At 40.0% G+C, this 23,891-nt stretch overlaps 1 long non-coding RNA gene across 2 annotated transcripts in view; it reads right to left on the bottom strand.

Annotated features, from left to right (window-relative positions):
- LOC124245277 (uncharacterized) overlaps window positions 1-23,584 on the bottom strand; it is a 94,093-nt gene extending 70,509 nt beyond the window's left edge. For both annotated transcript variants that reach the window (XR_006890257.1, XR_006890256.1), the window contains exon 1: window positions 23,492-23,584. This is a non-coding gene — a long non-coding RNA (uncharacterized LOC124245277). The remainder of the gene's footprint in view (window positions 1-23,491) is intronic.
- Window positions 23,585-23,891: the final 307 nt, after the last annotated feature.

The raw sequence follows: 23,891 nt of genomic DNA, 5'->3' as shown, positions 1-23,891 counted from the left end.
GGGAAAGTGTGTGGGTTTTAGAGCTAGCAGACAAATTAAATCCAGCTCTGTCATTCACTAACTGTATGGTCTTAGGCAAGTCACTTAATCTCATTGAGCTTTAGTTTCTCTAACTGTAAAATGGGATTAACAATCGTCTCTACCTCATAGATGGTTTGAGGTTCACAGATAAGGCATGTATACTATGGTGGATAAGAGCTCCAATCTGCACAGACCTGTTTGAATCCAGGTTCTACCACTTACCTCCTGAGTAACATTGGGATATGTTGATTTGCCTTTCTGAGCCTCAATGTCGTCATTGCAAAGTGGTGATAGTTATACATACAATGAAGAGATGTTGTGAGGAAAAGAGATAATGGATAAACACTGCCTCATGCAGTACCTGACACACAGGCTATACTCTGCAAATGGTAGCCATCATTAATCTTTTTTGGTATCAATTCAGCATTCTGCCTCAAATGAGTTCAGAATAAATTTTGGAACATGCTAGGTAACAGGCCTGAAGCAACAGCCAGGAGCCGTTGCAAAAGACGTTTCCCAGTCTGGATTTCACTTTCCACAGGTAATACATGAGGGAGTTATGCTTCTGAAACTGTCTATAATGAAAGATTAAATTACACTCTTGGACATCACCACAATGATAAATTGCTTTAGAAGTCCATATATGCTTACTCTCACACTCTGCACTTAGTACATTGTGAACAGATAATTTTTCAAAACCCAGACCCAGTCCATGGACCACATATTGAGTATCATTGGCCTAGATGACCTCTGAGGGGGTCTTTCAGCTTGAACATACTGATGCTGAATGGAAATAACATCACTTCATGAGAATGTTCTGTTCTACCACAGAGAATTGGCATCTGAAGACCAGGAGGCCCAACAGTGTTTCTCCAAGAAGGTAAAAGTGTGGTGGAGATTAGGCTGGTAATGGTTGGGATGTTCACCTTCAAGTACACACCACTTGATGGGCTCCTTCAGGACAAGGGCTTGGTCTCATTCACTTCTGAATCCAAAGGCCTGCCAAAGTGGAAACTTATAAAATTTTAATGGATACAATTCAACGAAGAGTCTTCGCAAATGTCATGAGATCCAGGCTATTTTCATCCTACAGAATGCCTACATGTTTTGACTCTGTGTAGCAAAAGCAATTTGTTGGGAGAGGAGGGAAAAAGAGTGAGTGAAAGAGGTGAGTGTAACGGCTATGCATACATAGTATACTTGCCTGAAAGCTTCTGAGCGAGTATGTGCTAGTAATTGAGAGGGCATGGCCAAATATGAATGTGGATGTGCAGGGGAATCAGGAGTATCTTAGGCCAGCAACTTCAGAGTGTGTATACAACAAAAGTAGGCAGACCAGATGGGCACACACATATATGAGCGGGTATGTCTGTGCATGTCTGTGCATGTGTGTACAGACATATGCATAAGCTTGTATATTAACAATGAAAGTTTCTTAAGCTGGGAGTTCAGAGTAAAGTTTTCCAATCTTGCCTTTTCATTGATAAATTGCTTGTCTCTCACCATTAGGTTGTAAACTATGTGAAAGCAGGAGCCCACTGTATCCCCAGGACCTAGAACATAGCCTTGCACATAGTAGCAACTTGATAAATATGAGTTGAAACAACAAATTCATGGAAAACATTTAGCACAGTACCTGTACACAGTAAATGCTCAGTAAGTGTTAGTTGTTGTTGTGATTATCATAATGGCTCGTGTTAGGAAGAGCTAAACTAATGATAGTTGAATCTTAAATTCTAAATTAAATGGTTGCCTATGCAGAGTGATTTTGTTTGTTCTTATTAGGAAGGCTGCTTGGCTATTTTTTTCTTTTTAAACCAACTTTATTGAAATACAATTTACATAAAATACATTCATTTTAACTGACTAGTTCAATGTATTTTGACACATATACAAACCCATGTAATCACCACCACAATCAAGATACAGAATATGTCCATTATCCCAAAAAGTTCCCTCCTGCTCCTTTGGACTCAATTTCCCCACCCCAGCCCATGGAAACTACTGATCTGCTTTCTGCCACTATAGGTTAGTTTTGCCTATTTTCATGTTTCATATAAATTTCACATATCTTCTTTTGTGTCTGGCTTCTTTCACTCAGCATAATAGTTTCAAGATCCACCTAAATTGTTCCATGTATCAGTACCTCATTCCTTTTAGTTCTGTTGTATGCATATAAAACAATTTCTTTATGCATTCCCATGTTCATGGACATTTTGGGTGTTTCCAGGTTTTGGCTATTACAATAAAGCTGCTGTAAATATTTGCACACAAATCTTAGCAAAAGCATATGCCTTAACTTCTCTAGGGTAAAAATCTAGAAGAAGAATGACTGGATCATATGATCACTATATGTGTAACTTTATGCGAAACTGTTAAATAATTCTCCAAAATGATTGAAGAAAATGAAATAAAATTACACAGAATTTCTGTTTGTGGCCATGATGGAATAAATGGTACCATACTTGCCTTCACACAGTAAATGACAAGTAAATTTGACAAAACAAATGATACAACTGTTTTCAGATGTTGGACATCAGGCAGTACCAAACTGAGTTCCCTGAGAGAAGGGAAACAGGAGTTCAACCCTATAATAACTCTGATGTGGCACATATTAGACCTTGGAAAAATATTTCTGAAATGTTAGCCATAATTATAACTAGCATAATGGCTTGCACACAGTAGGTGCTCAAGAAATAATACCTGAATCTCAATCAAAATTAAGTGGTTTCTTATATGATCTTATGTTATTACTTTAGTGCCTTTAAAACAAAAACAAACTTTGGAAGTGATGTCAGCATCATGGCGGAGTAAACTCTTCCTAGTCTCTCCCCTGTAACCTACAATGAAAAGGACATTCATAAACCAGCAGAGAACATTCACACAACTCAACAGATGTCTGAGAGATCCACACAGTCATACATTTGAAGGTGGGGGTGCTGGAATCCCCAAGGAGGCAGTGGAAGGAGGTAAGCAGATCTCCTCTGCCTGCCCAGTGACACTGATCTGGGGCCAGGGACCTGGTGCAGTGGCCAGCACATGACTCTGAGAGCAGAATGGGGAAAATGCAGCCCTCTGTGGGAACACTCCAGTTTTTGCTAGCAGAGTTGCCTCCCAGCCCCCAGGAATGCTCCACACCAAGGCCACAAAGCAATCATGGGTGTGTCCTCACCAATTCGAGCACCCCAAGTGGGCAGATAGTCAGTGCAGAGCAGGAGCACAGGGGATCATGTGTGCTCAAGAAAGCACCCCTCCCCTCACCTGGTGCAACAGCTTGGCCAGTTCACCAGAGCTGGGGATCCCTGCCAGAGCACCTGTGCATATGTGTGTAAAACAGCAGCAGCCAGTGGGCAAACACAGACAGGTCCTGTCAGCACAGCTTCCAACACACAGGAACAACTACCAGCAGTTGTGGCAGGCACAGAAAACACAGCTCCTACCTCCCAATAAGTAGTGGCAGGTGGAATCTGAGACCAAATACTACCACTATCTGAAGTCACAAGTCTGCCCCAGCAAATGGTAGGAAGAGGTATATTAATACTCCAGACTTGAAGGAAAATGACAAGTTCCCAGAAAACAATCCTGAAGTCACAGAAATTTACTGTTTAAATGATAGAGAATTCAAAATACGTATCATAAGGAAACTCGGTGAGTTACAAGAAAACTCAGAAAGACAGTTCAATGAGATCAGGAATAAAATTAATGAACAGAGGGGATACTTAACAAAAGAGATTGAAACTGTTAAAAATAATCATAAATTAGGGAAATGCAAATCAAAACTTCAATGAGCTATCACCTTACACCTGTTAGAATGGCTATAATTACCAAGACAATAAAATAACAAATGTTAGAGAGGATGTGGAGAAAAGGAAACCCTCATATACTGCTGGTGGGAACGCAAACTGGTGCAGCCACTATGGAAAAAAGCATGGAGATTTCTCAAAAAATTAAAAATAGAAATACCATATAACCCAGCTATCCCACTACCTGGTATTTATCCAAAGAACTTGAAATCCACAATTCAAAGAGACTTATGCACCCCTATGTTCATCACAGCATTATTCACAATAGCCAAGACATGGAAGCAACCCAAGTGCCCATCAACTGATGAGTGGATAAAGAAGATGTGGTATATATAAACAATGGAGTACTAGTCAGCCACAAAAAAAGACAAAATTGTCCCATTTACAACAACATGGACGGACCTTGAGGGTATGATGTTAAGTGAAATAAGCCAGACAGAGAAAGACAAACACCATATGATTTCACTCATATGTGGAAAATAATCAAACACATGGAGAAAGAGAACAGATTAGGGAGTGGGCATAAGGGGTAAAGGGGCACATATATATGGTGACTGACAAATAATTATGTACAACTGAAATTTCACAATGTTATAAAGTATTATGACCCCAATAAAATAATTTTTAAAAAACTTTGTATTTTGAACAATGTCAAACCTCCACAATAGTAGCAAGAAAAAATTGCAAAGAACTCCCCTATACCATTTTCCCAGAGACCCCATTTCCACTTCACCAATTGTCACAATAATATCTTTTCTAGCAAAAGGATCCGATCCAGGACCATAGGTTGCACCCTGTTGAATATCCTCCCAGTCTCTTTTAATTTGGAATTATTCCTCAGTCTTTCCTTGATTTTCCTGACCTTGATTTTTTTAAAGATTACAGATATCATTTTGGAGAATGTCACTCATCATGAGTTTGTCTAAAGTTTCCTCATGATTATACCCAAGCTCTGCCATTTTCACCGAGATATAATAAGAGTGATGTTATGTTCTCATTGTCCTGTTGGGTGGTACATGATGTTGATTTGTCAGCCTAAGTCGGTGCTAACATTGGTCACATGATTAATATGGTATCAGCACTGTTTTGTTCTACTGTGCACTAACTTTTCTTCTTCATAAGGAATACGTATTTCAGGTTGAGATCTTTTAGAGCTATGTAAAATCCCATTCTTCATCTCATTTTCACCCACTAGTTTTAGCATCTGTTGTTATTTCTTATCTGAATTAATCATTTCTATGATGATTGCCAAATGGTGATTTTCTAATTTGATCATTCCTTCTAAATTTTTCAGTTGACTTTCTTTTGTAAGGAAAAGCTTCCTCTTTTCTTCCGTTTATGTATTCATCCATTTACATGTGGATGGATCTGTGGATTACTATTTTTAGTGGGTTATAATCCAGTACTATATACATATATGTATACACACACACACGCACACACACACACATACATACATACATACTCATATTGTCCTGGATTTGGCCAGTGTGAACCTCTTTAAGCTGGCCTTTGTATGCTTTTGACATATCCCTATCATTCTTAGAGAATTTCCTTCTTTTGGGAACAATAAAGGGTTCCAGGTTCATCTAGTTCCTTTCTTGCCCCAAACCTAGAAGCAATCATTTCTCAAAGGCACTCTGGCTCCTTTTGTTGGATAGTGAGTTGTCTTCAGAAACCAATGATCTGGACACTAAGTGTGCTTATTGTTACCAGGTATCACAGCTCCCAGGATTGCTCAATGAACAGAGTTAGGAGATATATGTGTGTATATGTGTTGTTTATGGAGAGGTATGTACACACATAAACATACATATATACACACTTACATATAATATATACGTATACGGCCAACCTTGTGGCTAAGTTCACAGTGGTGAAGTTCACACGTTCCGCTTTGGTGGCCTGGGGTTCGCCGGTTCATATTCCAGGTGCAGAACTATGCACCACTTGTCAAGCCACACTGTGGCAGGCATCCCACATATAGAGTAGAGGAAGATGGGCACATATATTAGCTCCGGGCCAATCTTCCTCAGCAAAAAGGGGAGGATTGGTAGCAGATGTTAGCTCAGGGTTAATCTTCCTCAAAAAAATATATAGATATATTTAGGTATACACATTGACATATAGATTTATTTCTACATTGTATATATTTACTACTGAGTTCTCATCAATCCTCTCATTCCCACCCAAAATCTTGGGGTTCAGTCTAGCTTTAGCCCGTTAAATGCTTATAACTCCCTTCTCAAATAATAAAAAAGTGGCTCCCATTGTCTCAATATATTTCCTTATTTTCTCAAAGTATTTACTTAATATAGTTACTCCTTTGCTTGATCTCCCTATACATATCAAGTCTCCCAACCCTGCAAGGCCACGGCAGAGGTTGCACATCCTTCTTGAAGGAGCCTCAGCTACCACTAGAGTGCCTTCCTATTACATTTAGGTCTGCCTAATTGCTTTTTGACAAAGAAGGAAGAAGAAACAGAAGGAAGGAAGGTAGGAAGGGGGATTTCATGAATGTAATTTTAAGGTTACTTGAGAGAATCGTAAAGCACATTTACAGTGAAGTCATGTATTACTCAAGGAGAAAGTTATAAACTCAGTCTAAGGTCACACTTGAAAATCTGTGTGATGGTACCATCTTGGAGACCTATCTACCGTCTCTCAATAAGTCCAGTACAACCATTTTTTTTCCAACGTTGTAACACAGCCTTGTTTCTTTGGTTGAACACCAGAATGAGTAGTTTGGCTTGAATATAAGAGCTATATTGTCCAAAAATCACATACAACATAGCCATATCCTCAATCCAGTGCAGCAAATAAGAATTGAGACAAACTCATCACGTGGAAATTGTGGGCACAACTACACTTTAAATTTCTTCTTTATTGTTCCCAGGTCTCATGACTCCTAGTTATGGTTCTTTTAACTAATTTTTTATTCATTTACCAAATATTTGCTGAGCTACTACTATGTGCCAGGGGATATTCTAGGTGTGGGGGATACAAATGTAAATGTAAACAGAACAGACACAATTCCCCATCCACATGGAACTTTCGTTCCAGTGAGGGAGGCAGACAAGAAGCAAATAAATAAATGTGTAGTGTGGAAGATGCTGATAAGTGCTATGGAGAGAAATAAAGAAGGTGACATTATGAAATGACTGATTGGCTACTTTAAATTAGCTGTTCAAAGATGATTTCTCTGAGAAGGCATTACTAAGCTGAAATCTGAAGGACAACATGGTGTCCATCACTTGAAAGCCGTAGTGAAGAGTGCTGCAAGCAGAGGGAACAGCAAGTATGAAGGCTCTAAGGCAGGAAGGAGCTTGATGTGTTCTAGACAGGGAAAGGAGACCAGTAGAGCATACAGGAAAATGGTGTGAGGCGGTGGGGATGGGGTGGGAAGAAGTAAACCCAAGAGCACTGGGCAGCTGTAAAGGAAATGGAAACAGAACAAAATGCTGACTGTCCACCTCCATCATTTTACTGAGGGCCTGAGGCATCTGCTAAGGCAGTGGTTCTTAAACTTTAGCATGCATCAGAATCCCCTGGATGGCTTGTCAAAGAACAGATTTCTGGGGCTGGCCCCATGGCCTAGTGGTTAAATTCAGTGTGCTCCTTTTCGGTCACCTAGGTTCTGTTCCTGGGCACGGACTTAGCCACTCGTTGGCGGCCATGCTGTGGTGGCGACCCACATACACAACAGAAGAATGGCACAGATGTTAGCTCAGGGTGAATCCTCCTCAGCAAAAAAATTAAATAAATATAATTTTAAAAACACGGATTGCTGTGTGTTCTAACCCCAGAGTTTCTGATTCAGTAGGTCTGAGGTGGAGTCCGAGAATACACATCCCTAACACATTCCCAAGTGATGTTGGTAATGCTGCTCCAGGCACTACACTTTGGGAACCACTGTACCAAGGTCTTACTCCTCAAACTGAGATTAGGGACACCTAGGGGGTCCTCAAAGACAGAGGAAAAACTTGATAAAAATGTATTGCATGGCTCCTTGCACAAAGGATACTGAGTACTGTTTTAGACAATATTTGTGAGTACACTTTGATGAAAGACACAGGTACTTTCTTCACATGGATTTCTCTTAGCCAGACCTCTATAAAAATATTAAAAAACAACATTAAATCATAGTGAAGGCATTTCTATGGGGAGCTAAGATAATAGAGTCCAGGTACATTTTTTCTGATTATCTGAGATATGTAGTAAACAATCTGCAGGACACATTTCTTGGAAAAATCAATATCCCTTGAGGACTTGAGGGAAAACCTTATTTCATGTTAAAATAAATAAGGATATATAATGAATAAGAATGTGAAATTTGCATACAATTTTAAGATAAAGTTGGAGACTTTAAAAACATTTCATGCTTAAACTGAGTTGCTCTAGGCTCAGCCCCAACCCCTTTCTTCTTCCATTAAGGATATTTGAAAGAAGTTTGAAAGGCACTGTTCCAAGGCAACCCTTCTAAGGCATCGGGCAATGGTGAATGCATTTCTATGGTTCAATGGAAGTACCAGTTTTAGTTGCTGGCATGACTTTGAGCTAGAGAGAGTGGGAGTGAACAGTAGTTGAGGTAATTCGCCCTCTCATTCCTGTGAAATAGAGAAGTGAGTGGTAGAAGACACAGGCTCGGGGGCTGCTGAAATCTTTGCCATGGGGCGAGGGAGATAAGAAAGGCCTGGCTCAGAGTGGTGGTGGTAGTGATGATGGACAACCAGTAAGTACTACTACAAAGCAAGGAAATGTTAAGTGGAAGAGACTGGGAAATGAGTGAAGATCTGACTAAGGCAGGAATCCCTTCACTGTGTTCCTTAAACTCTGTTTACTCACAAATGCACACATTTTGCTGTTGGAAGCTCTAATACGCAAAACTGAACGTAAAAACCACAAGCTTTTAACTTAACAGAGTAGGTTTTAATTGAGTTATCCTGTGATAGGTTTCCATCTCATTTAGGGTAAAAGTCAAGGTCCTCCCAATAGCTGACAAGTCCCTTATTGACTTGCCCCCCGCCCAGTTACCTCACTGACCGCCAGCCTTCACAATGTCCCTCAAAAATACAAAACACATTCTTGCCTCAGGCACTTCTTGCTTGCATTGCCTTTGCCTGGAATCTTCCCCCAGATGTTCTCATGGCGCTGTCTTCCTTCTCAGGGAAGCCTTCCTTGACCACCTATTTGAAATTGTAACCCCTCGGTCCCACCAGCCTCCTTTCTTCCTTTACTTTTCTCCATGGCATTTCATACGTTCTAACCTGCTGTATAACGTACTCATTTTGCTTGTCTCCCCGTCTGGAATGTAAACTCCAGAAGAGATGATATTTATCTGTTTTGTCCACTGATGTATCCCCAGCACCTAGGGCAGTGCCTGGCACTCAAATATTGGCCTGAGGTATGAGAAATGTCACAAATTTGGACTACTGAAGTCATTACGAGCAATACTTGAAAGAAGAAAATATAGTTCAGCTTCCTCAGATCATAGATAAATAATAGGCTTCTCATACTGCCCCCAATGTTTCATCACCACTGTTTACAAAATTTACCTGTTGAAAAGGGATTCTGATAATTATGCTGGCATTGTTGATGTATGGGGAATAGGAGGTAGAAATGATGGAGAGATATTATCACTCAACCAACAGCAATTGCTCACTGTACCAGACAGAATGGACTAAGTTATGCTACAATACAGCTAACCTTCAAAACTTAGTGGTTTCAATCAATAAAGGTTGATTTCTCCTTCAAGCTATATGTCCAATATATTTTGGTGGGGGTTAGGGGCTTTATCTTTGCCCTATGCATTCACTCAGGGATCCCAGCTGACAGCAGCTCCACCATATAATTCCTCCATATCAACGTGAGATTCCAGGCCCTGCCACAGCACAGAAAAAGAGCATGAAGAATCACACTGCAACTCTAAATGCTTCCACGTGGAAGTAAAAATAAATCACTTCTGCTCACTTTTCATTGGCCAAAGAAAGTCATGTGGCCATGGCGTACAGACTGCAATTAGACTGGTTCATACAAATCCTGGATTTCCTGTGTCTGTGACCCTGGACAAGTTCATCTCTATGTGCCTCAGAGTCCTCATCTGTAAAATGGAGACCAAAATGATACCTATCTGGCTGAGAACTTGTGTGGACTAAATCCGATAATATATGTAAAGTGGAGGACCTGGCACACAGAGAGTGCTCAACAAAGTTTAGCTCTTATGCAGCATCTCCACTTCAATATAAGTACTTCAAACTCAACAAGAGGACTATTAATATATAACAGTATACAATAGTTTATCCAATATATCATATATGGTATTATATATAGTATCATTATGGTATGCAATATCATTATATACAGTACACAGTTATACATAATAATATATGTTGCTTCTCCAATTTTCTCCATCTCGATCAGTAGTGATATATATTATTGTCCCCTTGCAAAGCTTATCATATCACTTTACAAGACAAATTCTACCCTGCGTAGCATTATACCTCATCTCCTGCCTCTCTACCCACATCATCCTTATATTCCAGTCATATAGAGCTAATGGGATGTCTTTGCGTGTGGTTTGTGTAATGAATACATATTGGTGTCACCCAGACACTTTTCGCTGAGAACTCCTCTCACTATCCAGCGGTTTATGACCCAGAAATTGTGTTTCTGCTGAATGACCCTGACCCCTAGTTGTGGCACTGAATTAGGGGTACATATTGACCTGAGTAGGGCCAATCAGATTTTCTTTTCCCAGGAAGCACTCTCTAAGTGAGGCTGTGAATGCAAACAGCCATATTTTACTGTGGATAAGTTGAAGTATTGATAGCTGGTTGAGAGAGAAAAAGGGAGAGGGAGGGTGAGAGAGAGGGAGAGAGAGAGGGAGAGAGACTGAAGCCAACTCTTAAAAAATAGTAGAGATGAAAAGCATAAAACTATAATCCTGCTGGTATTTCAATTTCTGGTTTCAGTTCCTTCCTCTTGGAATCCTTGAGACCTCTTTTGAAATCTTGTAATAAGTCATTTTTGTCTGCTTAAGTAAGATCAAGAGTTGGTTTGCTCACCTCTCCAGAGAAGTCTTCCATAATTTTCCCAGGCTGACTGAGGCACTTTTTTATTATTACACTGTAGATATGTCCATGAGAGCAGCACCTTACTGTAATATTTCGGGCTTATATCCACGCGTCTGTCTTCCCTTCTGCTCTGTAAGATCCTTGAGAGCAAAGGTCTTGTCTTTTCGTCTGCTTCCCATAGTGCCTAGCATATAGAGGGCCCCCTAGAGGAGTTTCTGACTATTACCGAGGAGGTCAGCAAGGCTTTCACAGCAGAGGCTTGTGTCTAATAGATGAGGAAGAGTTTGCCAAGAAGGAAGGAGAAGAGCCCTTATCCTGTTTAAGGAAAGAAACTGGTTACTTTTACCCCTTGGGCGTTTCTCTTAAGTTGCTTACTATAATAGAATTACTTAGTTTCTTTGTATCTGACTTACCGTGTGAGGAAGAAGGAAAGACTCACATGCCCTGATAGAGCATTACTCTTTTGCATGGTTTCTCCAGTTACTTGTGCCACAGTTGGAGATGATATGGCAGGGAGAGAGAGCTTAAATTAGTTACACTCAGACCTTTCAAAGGATTTACAGAAAGGGATGGAGTGGACGTTCTGAGAATATCCTCACAAACTACGTGCATACAATCTAGGCACCTTTAACACATATTGCCCACTCCCAGGAGAGGGAGGAAATGTTCTCTAAATATCCTGTGAACTATAATCTAGCCCCTCAGGGGATTGTTTCCAACTCCTCTTGATCTTCTTCTTTATGAAAACATTTGATCCATCCTGTGGACTCACTCATCTAGAAGGTGATTCAGACTAACTCAGGAGCCTGCAGCTCCATTTTCAATCAGCAGCTATATCTAGCTGTTGCATCCCTGAATAAACATCTGGGTTGAACCAATTTTACTAAGCATACCTTTACATTTCAGATGATATCATTTGAATTTCCCAGCGGGTTTTGTGAACACCAGGAAAAAAGACTCAGATATTATTTCAAATAGAAAAGGTCACAGTTTGATAGAAAATATTTAAGATGCATTGGCACTGATACATATTTTTGTGTTATTATGTTCATAAAAATGTCATGTTTGTGAGAATCAAAAAAACACCTGGTTTACAAAATCTCAGGCTAGGTGGGTAGATATCAAAAAAGAAAAAATTACTATCGAGCGATTTATGCATGCAAATATTTTGCATTTTTCAACCAAGAGATTGAATAACTAAGGTCAAGGCATTATACTGATAATGTCACAGGGCATCCTTCATGCCATTTTTCAGTTCCGCTGTGTCTTTCTCCATGTACTTATTCCTGTAAAATACCAAATTTCCGGTTGAGTTTTGTTGAAACTGACCATCAGAATTTGATACTCTTGAAATGGGAAATTAGACAAATGTGATAGACCTCTCTTAACAGCAGATAGGAAGCAGATATTCATTTTGACTATTACCTTGACCACGGAGGTGCCTATGCTGCCAAATTCATGTCTATTTGTTTCGGGCTAGGTCTATGCGGGAAGCAGCAGCCACACAGATCTAGTCATTCTGACCACCATTATGGTCAAATTGTTCCATAGTTGTCCATTTCCCCTAGAGAACAACTGACTTGCCCATTTCTCTGCCAATCACACTGTGATTTATTGAAGACTGACTCAAATGGCTTAGCATCAGAAGGGCATCAGTGAGAATAAACATATCCCTTCAGCACAGGTAGAATGCCAGGCACTGTGGAGGACCAGTCTGCCTTCATTTAATCACTCCAAGCCCATTCACTGAGTCACAGTCATTGGGCTTCACACACGTTTCCTTCATTTCAGGCAGCCGAACAGGGATGGCAGATACGTAAACAGATAATTATAATGCGATGTTCAAAGTGCACGGGATATCTTGGGAGCCTAAAGGAGAGGCTCCTAACGCTGACTGGAGAGGCCTGGCTGAATATGCTAATTACAGCAGGCGGGGATTAGCCTGATAACTCAGAGCTACTCCTACCTTGGAGAAGGTCAGTATTCGCTCCACATTCAACAAACCTTTCTTATGAAACTTTATGTACCAGGCGCCATGCTAGATGATGAAAATTGAATGATAAATCAGACATAGTTCCTGCCCAGAAGGCACTTTTGGTCTGGAGAGAGGAGACACATATATGAACAACTATAATAGAAGACAGAATGAAAAAAAGTAGTATATTAGAAATAAAGGCAGAGTGTTGTGGGGATACAGAAGAAAAAGCCATGAATTCTGCCCAAGGGGCATTAGGGAAGGTTTCATGAAGGAAACAGCAATTAACCTGAGCCTGAAACATTATAGGATTTTTAATAGACTAAGAGGGAGGGATGTGTACTCCAGGCAGAAAAAGCACATGCAAAGTTACAGGGACACTGTAGTCCCTAGAATATTGGGAGGAAAGCAGTCTTCTGGTTAATTTGGAGCATGAATTGTGAGGGGCAATTAGATGGGAGATACAGATTAAGAAGTAGGATAGAGTTAGATTATGAAGATCTCTGAATGCTAAGATTTAAAAATCACATTTTACAAAGGGATCTGTGTTCTAGGAAGACGTATGAGAGGCAGGTATGAGGTGGTGCAAAAACCATAGACTTAACCTTGCCACTGTTTAGCTGAAAGACCTAGAGCAAGTTGTTTAACCTCTCTGAACTTGCTTCTGCATTGATGATACAGACTACTGCCAGTCCTATGCTCAAAATGTTGTTGGGAGAGTTGAATGAGTGATAAAGGTGAACTACCTAAAACAATATGTGAAAGACAGTAAATGCTCGGTGCATGACATCAGAATCAGAATAACTGGCAGCTGCATGAATGTTAGATTACGGGGCGGGGAAGGGAGGACAAGTTAGGATGCTATTACCCTAATTCAAGTGAGAAATGCTGAGGCATGAAGCAGAGCAGTGGGAATGGAAGGGAGATGACACGAGCAAGCAGCCCTGACCTCGGAAATGAACAAGAAGAGAAGCAGGGGAGGAGGAAGGGATCTAAAATGCCTGAGATTTCTCATGGGGGTGGCTGGAAATGGTGCAAAAACTAACCCAGGATGGAGTGTGTGCCTGCACTTGGGGACAATATCTCAAATGGCTGCCCATGATGAGATATCATCAGAACTTACTTGTACTCCTCTGCCAAGCCTTAAAGTTAGAACATGACATTATTATATCCTTGGCTGACTCCTGTTGGTGTGTCCTCTTTGGCAATGTCTAGCCAGAGGGCTATAATATTTATTTCCATTGGTACACTTGTCCTTATGTTTGTCTTTACTTGCCTCTTCCTGCCATCAGAAGGTTAGTCTTGTGCATCTATATTTGAGTGTGGGACAAGGTGGCCACTTGGCCAGCTTGCAGTGTAGGATTAGGCCTGCCTTTAATATAGGCAAGAAGGGGTCATCCTTCCTAGGGATTGTTGGCTATATGGAGCTCATATTTCTTGAGTGTTCTCTATGCATCGGGGCCTCCACTTTATCTAGATATAATCTTTATACTATCCCTGCAAAATTGGCACTAGTGTAACCCTGGCATGATTGATTACAGGTATATCGAATTCCAGGTATGAAGGAGAAAAAAGAAACCAAGAGGGATATGAAGGGTTAAGAGCTAGCTGCCATATGACATTGATACCTGATACCCGGGAAAGGCCTCATTAAGAGGGTGACATTGGAGTAAAGGAAGGGAAGGAGCAAGCCACGTGCAATGGCAGGGGAGGGCACTCTAGGGGGAGGGAACACCAAGTGCCAAGGTCTGAAGCAGGCGCTGCCTGGCATGCTTGAGGAACATCAAGAGGACCATTGTGGCTGAGGTGGCACATGACAGAGGGGAAGAGTAGTAGTAGAAGGTGAGGTGACAGAGGTAAAGAGGGACAGATTGTATGTGACCCAGTAGATTTAAGGACTTTAGCTTCTTCTCTGAGTAGGATGGGAGCCACGCAAGGGTTTTGCAAAGAAGAGTGACCTGACCTAATTTCCATGTTAACAGGTTCATCCTGCCTGCTGTATTCAAAGTATATTGGGATGCAGGGGTGACGGGAGAAGAAGAGGGACCAAGTGCCACAAAGGTGGTGAAAACCACAACCCAGTGTGCCAGTTATCAACATATTGCCTCTCAGTTCCAAAATCAGTGTGGTTTCTGTCTCTTGATTGGACCCAAACTGATATACCGAGGTTAGTTGAATGACATTAACTTGTTTAAAATGCTAGTCCCTCTCCTTCCACCCCCCTCCAGTCCTGAATATCTGATCTTCTGGGGAAGGTGTGGGAGTATTTGGTGTTTAGCCCAAGACTCAGCCATCACGGGCCCATCAGTCCTCAATCACACTCTATCTGGAGATAGAACTAACAGAGCTATAGCCGTTGTTTAAAAGGTTCTCCAGCTAAAACTAAATTAACTCATGTTAATACATATTTAAATGAAGACATGATAGAGAAAATAATGTGGGGATAATGAAAACTAGCTATAGAAAAAGCAACTAAAATATTCATAAATGCTAATTCCTGCTAACAGTACATAGATTTTTCTATTGCTTCTTTTGCAAAACTTTTTCGAACCTAAGATTGTTACTAGATATGAAAATGAATGCTCATGAGAATAACTAAGAGTAATTATGTGCTTTACAAACACATAATTGAGAAAATAATAACAAAAAGGATGGAGAAAAACTGTCAGTTTTGCTTTTGGAGGAAAATTCCAATGATGCTTCACCCAGAAATACTTACGTAATCAACACTTAATGAGCTGCAAAATGCAGTCCTCCTCTTAATTTCCAGCAGGTACTATAAGCTCATAAAATCATGTTATTTTAAGTGAGGAAAAAACTCATAACTATTACAGAGAGGCAAACTCTGTGCTATTTTACCATAATAAGTTTTTTTCCTCTTCCTGACAGTCTAAATGCCTATAATTTTAGTCACCAAGACCCTACATAAAGTTTTACTAGCAGAAAGCTGAAGCACCTTATTATCTTTTCTATTTATAGGGCACAGCTTCACCTGATATCTGTTTCTCTGGCATCCTTGTTTTTAAAGCCCATATCACAAATGCAAAGAGCCAACACCCTATTTAATCAGCGCTGATAACTGAACGTTGATGGAGTGAACAGCGCAGCTGAATTAACTTACATCTAAAGTGCTATTTTAAAGTGAAGAAGGAAATTACCACACAATAGAGGATAAATCTAAATTATAATGCAAAGAATTTTAAAATGCAGGGTTAGAACTGGTGGGCAGAAATGTCTGTAGATTGCAGCTTTTTTTTTTTTTTTTCTACATTCCGTCCACAACAGAGGTGGCCGGTTTCAGGTGTCTTTGAGGCGCTAACTGAGAGTTTAATGAGGAGAAGCAACACGGCTATTAATCTCAGCACCCAGCTAAGTGCCTGACAAGTAGCGGGGGGTGCTCAACAGACTTCAGATTGAATATGTTGTATCATAGGATAAATATGTTATGTGATAACAGTGAAACCAGAATGAGATGGGAGTTAAGCAGCAGTTTCCCAGACTTCCGTCATTCCTAGCACACCTGTAGGCTACTCACCATAGCCCTCATACCACCCACAGTATTGGTTACTTAACATTGCTCTTTTAATTGACTCACATTTTCTAGTTAAACTGTGTTTCATCTTAGTTCATAGTATCCATGAAATCAGAGGTGTTCTAATTATATTTTGACACACATGAAAATAAATGCATAACTTTAAAAGATTCCTACACATGCCACCCCAAAACATCTCATACCTCACCAATTTTACATGTGTGACCTCACTTCGGGAAATACTGTATAATGCAAAGAGCACAGGGTCTGGAATGATACAGCACTCAGTTCGAATTCCACCTCTGCCTCTTCCTAGCTCTGTGACCTCGTGAAAGGTACTCAACATCCTGAGTTCCACCACAGAGCAAGGTGTCCTATGTGCAGGATATGCTTCTTTCCCTTTGGGGCTGCACGGTAGATGCTGGAAATATAAATATGACATGGATCCTATCTTCATCAGGTTCACATTCTACCCAAGAATTCAACACTTAAAAACATTTACATACAACACTCTGTGACACAAACATTATTTTGAATTTTTTTGTGGTTTAGGGCTTAAGGAATAGGAGTTTTTACAGTGAATTAAAGTTTGCTTATAATATGCTCCATCTCTCTGTAGATATGGTAGTAAGAACTGGAACATATTCTTCTGAATTAGTTTATAATTTTGGTTCACATTTTTATTTTTTTCAGGATTCAATATTTGGACTATATCCCAAAACATTTGAGACAGGTAGAGGCTTAAAAAAATGCAAATCTGGACAATCAGGATATTAAATGGAACAAGAACTATTTAAAGTCAGGAAGAGGAAATTCTACCAGGCAGCTGAGTTGTCAACAACTACAGTTTGGCAATGAATTGAGTACCAAGATTTATGGCAATGAAAGTCCAAAAAGGGAAACACGGTGGATCTTTTCTTTATTGTCTGAAGAGAGAAAGCACACACATTAGTCTACAGAAACAAGGTTTGTTTCTGCAGAAAAAATTCTGATGATATCATGTGGGTCCCTATATAGGAAGCACTAAAGAGCACAGTGGGCAATATTTTTGACTGTAGCTCTACAAAAGACACAGAAGCACTGCTCACCAGTAGGCCATTCTTGTCTAGACGCTTTAAAGAGCAAGATAGACCATTCTGTCATGGCTGAAGGGAGGCATCTCCTCAGAGCAGAAAACAGTCTGAGATACTAAAGCATGAAAAGAGATTTTGGTAACACGCTACAGTGATCGACCTAACAGAATCCAGAAATGACTAAACTGCACACCTGTTACACCACTTCATTCACGTTACAGCTGTCTTACCTCAGCTCTAGACATTCTGTAGTTACCTCAAATGAGAGCCGTATACTTGAGAGGCCATATGTGGTAAATTGTATTACTCTAATATGTGCTGACCCCAACCTTGCCTCAAACCCCCCTATTGGGTCATCCCTGCAGGAGAATTAGACTTCTTATCTCATTGACACCAGTCTCAGGCAAGTAACTTGGTTTGGCCAATGAAATATGAGATAAGTATCATGTGCCTCTTTTGAGCAGAAGCTTTCAGAGCCATCATGTGGCGTGTCGTTCTTCTCTTTCACTTTTCCCTCTGACTGAGACTGGCATGTCTCAGAAAGGGCCTGATCCTTCAGCTTTGTTCTCAGAATGAAGAGGATATACACTAGAAATGTACTTGGCTTGTAAAGGTTGTGAAATGTGAGTGAGAAGAAACTTTTATTGTTGGAAGCTACTGAGATTTGGAGGCTATTTGTTACTGTAGGATAACTTAGCAAAATTCGACTGATATGCAAAACATATTGGAAAGAAACTTGCTTTGCTTTCATGAATTAACTCTCAGTGGACCTTGTGTTCTACCAGAATGTTCTGTGCTATCTTATGTGTAAAATACATCTTCCATCTTATAATTTTTATTTCAGGGATAGCCAAGTGACTCCCTCAGTTCATAGAGCAAGTAATTTTAACAACTATTCCTGACAAGCATGTCAATAATGAATGTTGAGCTAGTTGCAAAATGCCCAAAGGGATGGGTGGGGGAGAGAAAAAGGCTACCTAACATTTATTGAGCATCTTCTATGTGCTAGACACTTTATATATATTATTTCATTTAATGCTCATGGCAACCGCATGGCAATTGTTGGATAAATTGGCTACAATCGAAGAGCTACTAAATGAGATAGCTGGAATTTGAGCCTAGATCTGACTGACTCCAAAATCTCTACTCTTCCATTATCCCCTTTCTATTACAGGCTTTTCACTGCACAAGAGAGGGTGAATTGACGACACAGACACAAAGCATCATTCCAAAGACTACTAGAAAGTCTTTGGAAGCCTAGTTGGGCACTAAGTTTAAAGAGAAAGGAGTCAGGTTATAAAAGATTGTCCAATATGCTTATAGATCTATAATCTAGGATTAATATTAATTATAATATTAACTATACTTTATTATTTTAATTGTAAAGGTAACAGACACAGAAAATTTAGAAAATATAAAAATCAAAAGTGAATGTTTATTAACTCTTGAGGGTCAGGAGTTTATAAAACTAGAAGTAGTGGAGGAAATATCAAAGAAAGAGACATATTTGACTACATAAATGTTAAACAAATTCTGTATCTCAAGTATAGGCTGTAAATGTTGGCAAATACATTTCTTTTGATGTGTTCAGCAGGACTGGAATAGCGGGCAGTCTGATATTTTTATTCATCCTTGTGATAATACCACGCTTTTGGGTTACTTTTAATAGTTCTTTATATATGTTATTTATTAATTAATAAAGAAAGAAGGAAATCCTCCTTTTTCTGACAATTTGGATGGACTTTGAGGGCACTATGCTGAGTGAAATAAGTCAGACAGAGACCGACAAATACTGTATGTTCTCACTTATATGTGTTATCTAAAAGAGCGGAACTTATAGAAAAAGAGTGTAGAATGGTGGTTGCCAGGGACTGGGGATGGGGAAACGGGGAGACGTTGGTCAAAGGGTACAAACCTCCAGCTATGAGATGAATAAGTTCTGAGGATCTAATGTACAGCACAGTGACTGTAATTAACAAACTGTATTGTATATTTGAAAACTGCTAAAAGAGCAGACCTTAATTGTTATCAGCAAAAAAGAATGATAATTATACGAGGGAATTAAGTTAAGTAACCTTATAGAAGAGGAGGTGGAAGAGGGAGAAGATAAGAGGAAGAGGAGGAATGGAACAAAAAGGAGCAGAAGCTACGGCAACAGCAGCTGCGGCCAGCATACTCAGTCTGTGAGGGGTGGAGGTAGCAGCCAAAGAGAGAAGTTTTCCATCAAACAAACAAACAAATAAACAGGAAGATGATGATATGAAACAGGTATGATCAGAAAGAGTTCTTGAAAATTAAAAATATGATTGCTGAAATTTAAAATCTAATTAAAATATAATAATGGAAATTCCTTCAGAGCAGAACAAAACTAAAAGAAAAAGGAAAATGTAAGGAAAAATATAAAAGATAGAAATTCAGTACAGGCTGTCTAATATCCAACAAACAGGTGTTGTGGAAAGACAGAAGTGGTGGGGAGGAATTGATAGAAGGAAGAAAAGCAAATTTCCTGGAGTTAAAGGACTTGAGTGTTCCAAATGTTGGAGCCCACTAAGTGCCCAGCACAGAATAAAGGTTAAAAGACCTTGACACATCATTGTGACATTTCAGAACAGCCAGGATAATAAGAAGATGCCACAACTCTTAAGAGAATACGTTAGGTTACCTACAAAGGCATGATAAGAAGACTTGTATCAGGTTTCTCATCATCACTATTAGACACCAGACAACAGTGGAGCAATGCCTTCAAAATACAGAGTCAATTTTTAAGTGAGAACCACATACATAGCCAAAGTGTTTCTCAAGGTTGAGAAAACGATAAAATGAATTTTTAAACATGCCAAAACTCATGTTCCTTTTAGAAAACTAACAGAGAATATATAAAAGGGAGTAAGCAGACAAAGGAAAACACGGAGTCAGGAGGCAATTTAATCCAAGCAAGTAAGCAGTGATGTTCCAGGATCAGAGCTATGCAGCAGGCCCAGCAAGTACCATCTCACCACATGAGGAGTTCAGAAATATTGTCTGAAGTTGTTTGAATGTACAATAAAATTGTTAATATATTACTTAAACTTACAAAGGTAATCAAGAGAGGAGCTAAAAAGAGTGAAGAAAACCATACAGTGGGAGGTTTGGGAGCAGAAAGTAAGGATGTATAATGTACAACATCAGTAAATCAAGAAACAACGATGTATATAAATTATTTAGAAATTTATCAGCAACCAGAAGCAAAAGTTAAAAGAGCTAAAAAGTGTGTCCTTCTGAGAAACAGGGTTGATAGTTAAGAGATGAGGAGCAAGAGAAAGTTGCTTTTCACTTTAAGCTAAAATTTGGTGATGGTTGAACTGGATCAGAGGTAAGGAGACCAGTCAGGGTCTATTGTAATTGCGGAACCAAAAGACATGGAGGTCCTGAAGTAGAACATTGGCAGTGCGCATGGAAGAGAGGACTTTGAGAGAACCTACAACCAGGTGACTAGTGTATGAATTGAAGAGAACTCCAGTGTTTCCAGATAGAGTGATTTTAATTGAGAAGTAAGATGTCTTGGCAGTAATCAGTTTTTTCTGCTTATGTGAAGCCCTCTTATGCAAGTTCAAAAGTAGCTACATCAAGTAGAGAAGACCTCATTGATCCACTTTAATTAATTATTATTTTCCAATATATTGTTTACATTCCATAGCGTCAGATTGTGTAACTCAAAAATTCAACAGGTGCCCACAGCTTCCGTCACTCCAAGTGGAATGGGGAAATAGAAAGAAAGAAAATGACTTTATAGAATGTTGGAGAAAGAAACTTTTTTGGCGGTGGGCAGAATGGGGATTAAATCAGCCCGGCTTTATCTGTGTGTCCAAAAATAATCACTATTGTAAGGAAAAGAGTACTTTTTTAATGGGAGATTTCAGCTCAACTTGCCTTCAAAATCTATTGACTTCAGTAACCATGGATTATTTACACCTCTGTGTTCAACAGAACAATAATGAAGCAATGATAGGAAAATTGATGGTGTTATGACACTTTTGTGCTTGAATTGAATACCATAGCTTATCTCTGTAATTATGATATTTAGAAAGGACATCACCAAAAAGGATGGGGCATAAATCACCACAGAAAGCTATGGAATCGGTATTTGACTTGAGTGAGGAAGTCCCATAGAGCACCCACTGAGCTCTAAGAGAGGCTGATGGAAAGGCCATTAGCTCAGATGATGAGTATGTAATCAGATAGGTTAACTGATAGGATAACTTTGACTTTGTGCAAAGTGCTTAGGAAGCTCCTTAAACTAGAATAGTTAACAAGGTTGACTTTTCTGTCTGATAGATAAGGCATGAAGTACATTCCCACTAATAGATGATTTTAATAACAGATAAAGAGAAATCTGGGCTTTAAGTTTTAAATGATGGATTGAGCACACATCTACTTCTCTTCCCTCCCAAGGTCCTCTTGAAATTATTGAAAAATATTTGGGGGAGGGTCATCAGAAAACCAGCAGGCAATAGACTAGAGATTTCAAAGAAATCCTGGATGGTAGAAAGATAGTAGAACACAGATGAGATGGGATTGGATGAGGAAACAAGATTGAAAATCCTACCCGAATAGCAGAGGGAAAAGAGGAAGGAGCAATCGTGATAATAATTACAGAATGGAGCACATTTAGAATAGCTGAGCCAGTCTGCGACTCCACGAGGAGTCTTCCAGGCTCCGTCAGCATTCTGTCCAGTATGCTGGTGTCCAGTGCTCAGACTCTCAGAGTCCTGAGAATCCTCTCCAAATGAGGCACGCAGTTTACCGGGAGTGGAGGCTTAGTGTGGATGTTAGGACCTGACAGAGGGGAAGAATTTAAGGTAACTGAATCGTCATATGAAGCACTGAGGGACAAAAATAAATGATAAAACAAAACAATAAAAAGCTTCACCCAGGAGTACAAAACACTAAGACCTTCCTCTCCCTCTGGAAAGTAAGGCCTTTCTTCTTCTGACACTTGTGGGGCATTCTGAGTATGTGTCAGTGGAGTCTTTGGGAGTTAAGCAAAGGGGACGGGCACTTTAAAAAGCACTGCTAGCTCTTCCGGGGACGGCGTCTAGAGGCGTTCAGAATGGTCCAGCATTTGACCTACCGCCATAGGCTCTCCTACAACACAGCGTCTAACAAAACGAGGCTGTCCCGAACCCCTGGTAATAGGATTGTTTACCTTTATACCAAGAAAGTTGGGAAAGCACCGAAGTCCGCGTGTGGCGTGTGCCCAGGCCGACTGCAAGGCGTTCGTGCTGTGAGGCCTAAAGTTCTTATGAGATTGTCTAAAACGAAAAAACACGTCAGCAGGGCCTATGGAGGTTCCATGTGTGCTAAATGTGTCCGCGACAGGATCAAGCATGCTTTCCTTATTGAGGAGCAGAAAATCGTTGTGAAAGTGTTGAAGGCACAAGCACAGAGTCAGAAAGCTAAATTAAAAAATGAAGCTTTTTTGAGTAATAAAAAAAGTCAAAAGGCAAAAAAAAAAAAAAAGCACTGCTAGAATTGGGGTTCTGAAGAAAGTTTACTCAGGCAGGAGAGTCCATGGGCCACTTAACTAGCTAAGAAGAGTCTGAGAACTGGTCAGGACAGGATTTGATCTGAAGAGTCTGTCATACATTACTTCACAGTACACATCCACACCCAGAACAAACATACAGGACATATGGGGCAGGACCAAGTGATCAGCAACCTGACTACTCATTATCTGTAGATTAGGACGCCCCCTTCTCCTCCCTCTTTGCCATTAGGAAGCTTAAGAGTGTGTTTTACACATGTGATATTATAAAGGGTAATTATTACTCTTGCTCAAAATTTAGTTTAAATAGCACTGCGCTCAAGAATTCCTCTTACAATATTCTTTTCCTGATAATGAATGTGGTCCAATGACCTTTTTTTCCCCTCCCTGCAGCACACTTTATTTCTGGAAATGCAGATAAAGAGCAATGCAGGGACATTCGATCCTATTTTTTTTCTTTAAGATAAGGAGTTCAGTAATCAGAAGTTACCTGTCATGGCACATGCGAACACTGGCAGCTCAGGGTTAAAGAGTCAAAGGGGTGAACCTGGAGGCTTTCTTCTCTCCTCTCTCTTGGCACTCCTCTAGGGAGCACAGGGGAGGCTGGGTGTCGAAATTTGATAGATAAGAAGAGCTTGCGGTTATTTATAAAACCCACTTGTATAAAATAGCTTCTGGAGTGCTCGGGTGTGTGTATTTCCTGTGAGTTCTGCTCCTGCAGCTGCAGCTTAGCATAAAGGTGGGGAGCTGAATAGTACATAAGCTGAATGTTTAGGTCAGCGAGCAATGATTGGCCCTGCTTTTTAATGAAACTTTGCAAACAAATAATTAAGTGCTTTATGAGTAATCCCCAGGGCCAAGGAGGAAAGTATCACTTCCAACACTGAATA

Source organism: Equus quagga, chromosome 10, assembly GCF_021613505.1.
Source record: "Equus quagga isolate Etosha38 chromosome 10, UCLA_HA_Equagga_1.0, whole genome shotgun sequence".
Classification (NCBI taxonomy): domain Eukaryota; kingdom Metazoa; phylum Chordata; class Mammalia; order Perissodactyla; family Equidae; genus Equus; species Equus quagga.
Note: the sequence above shows the minus strand (reverse complement) of the source record. Positions and strands in the feature narration are given on the sequence as shown.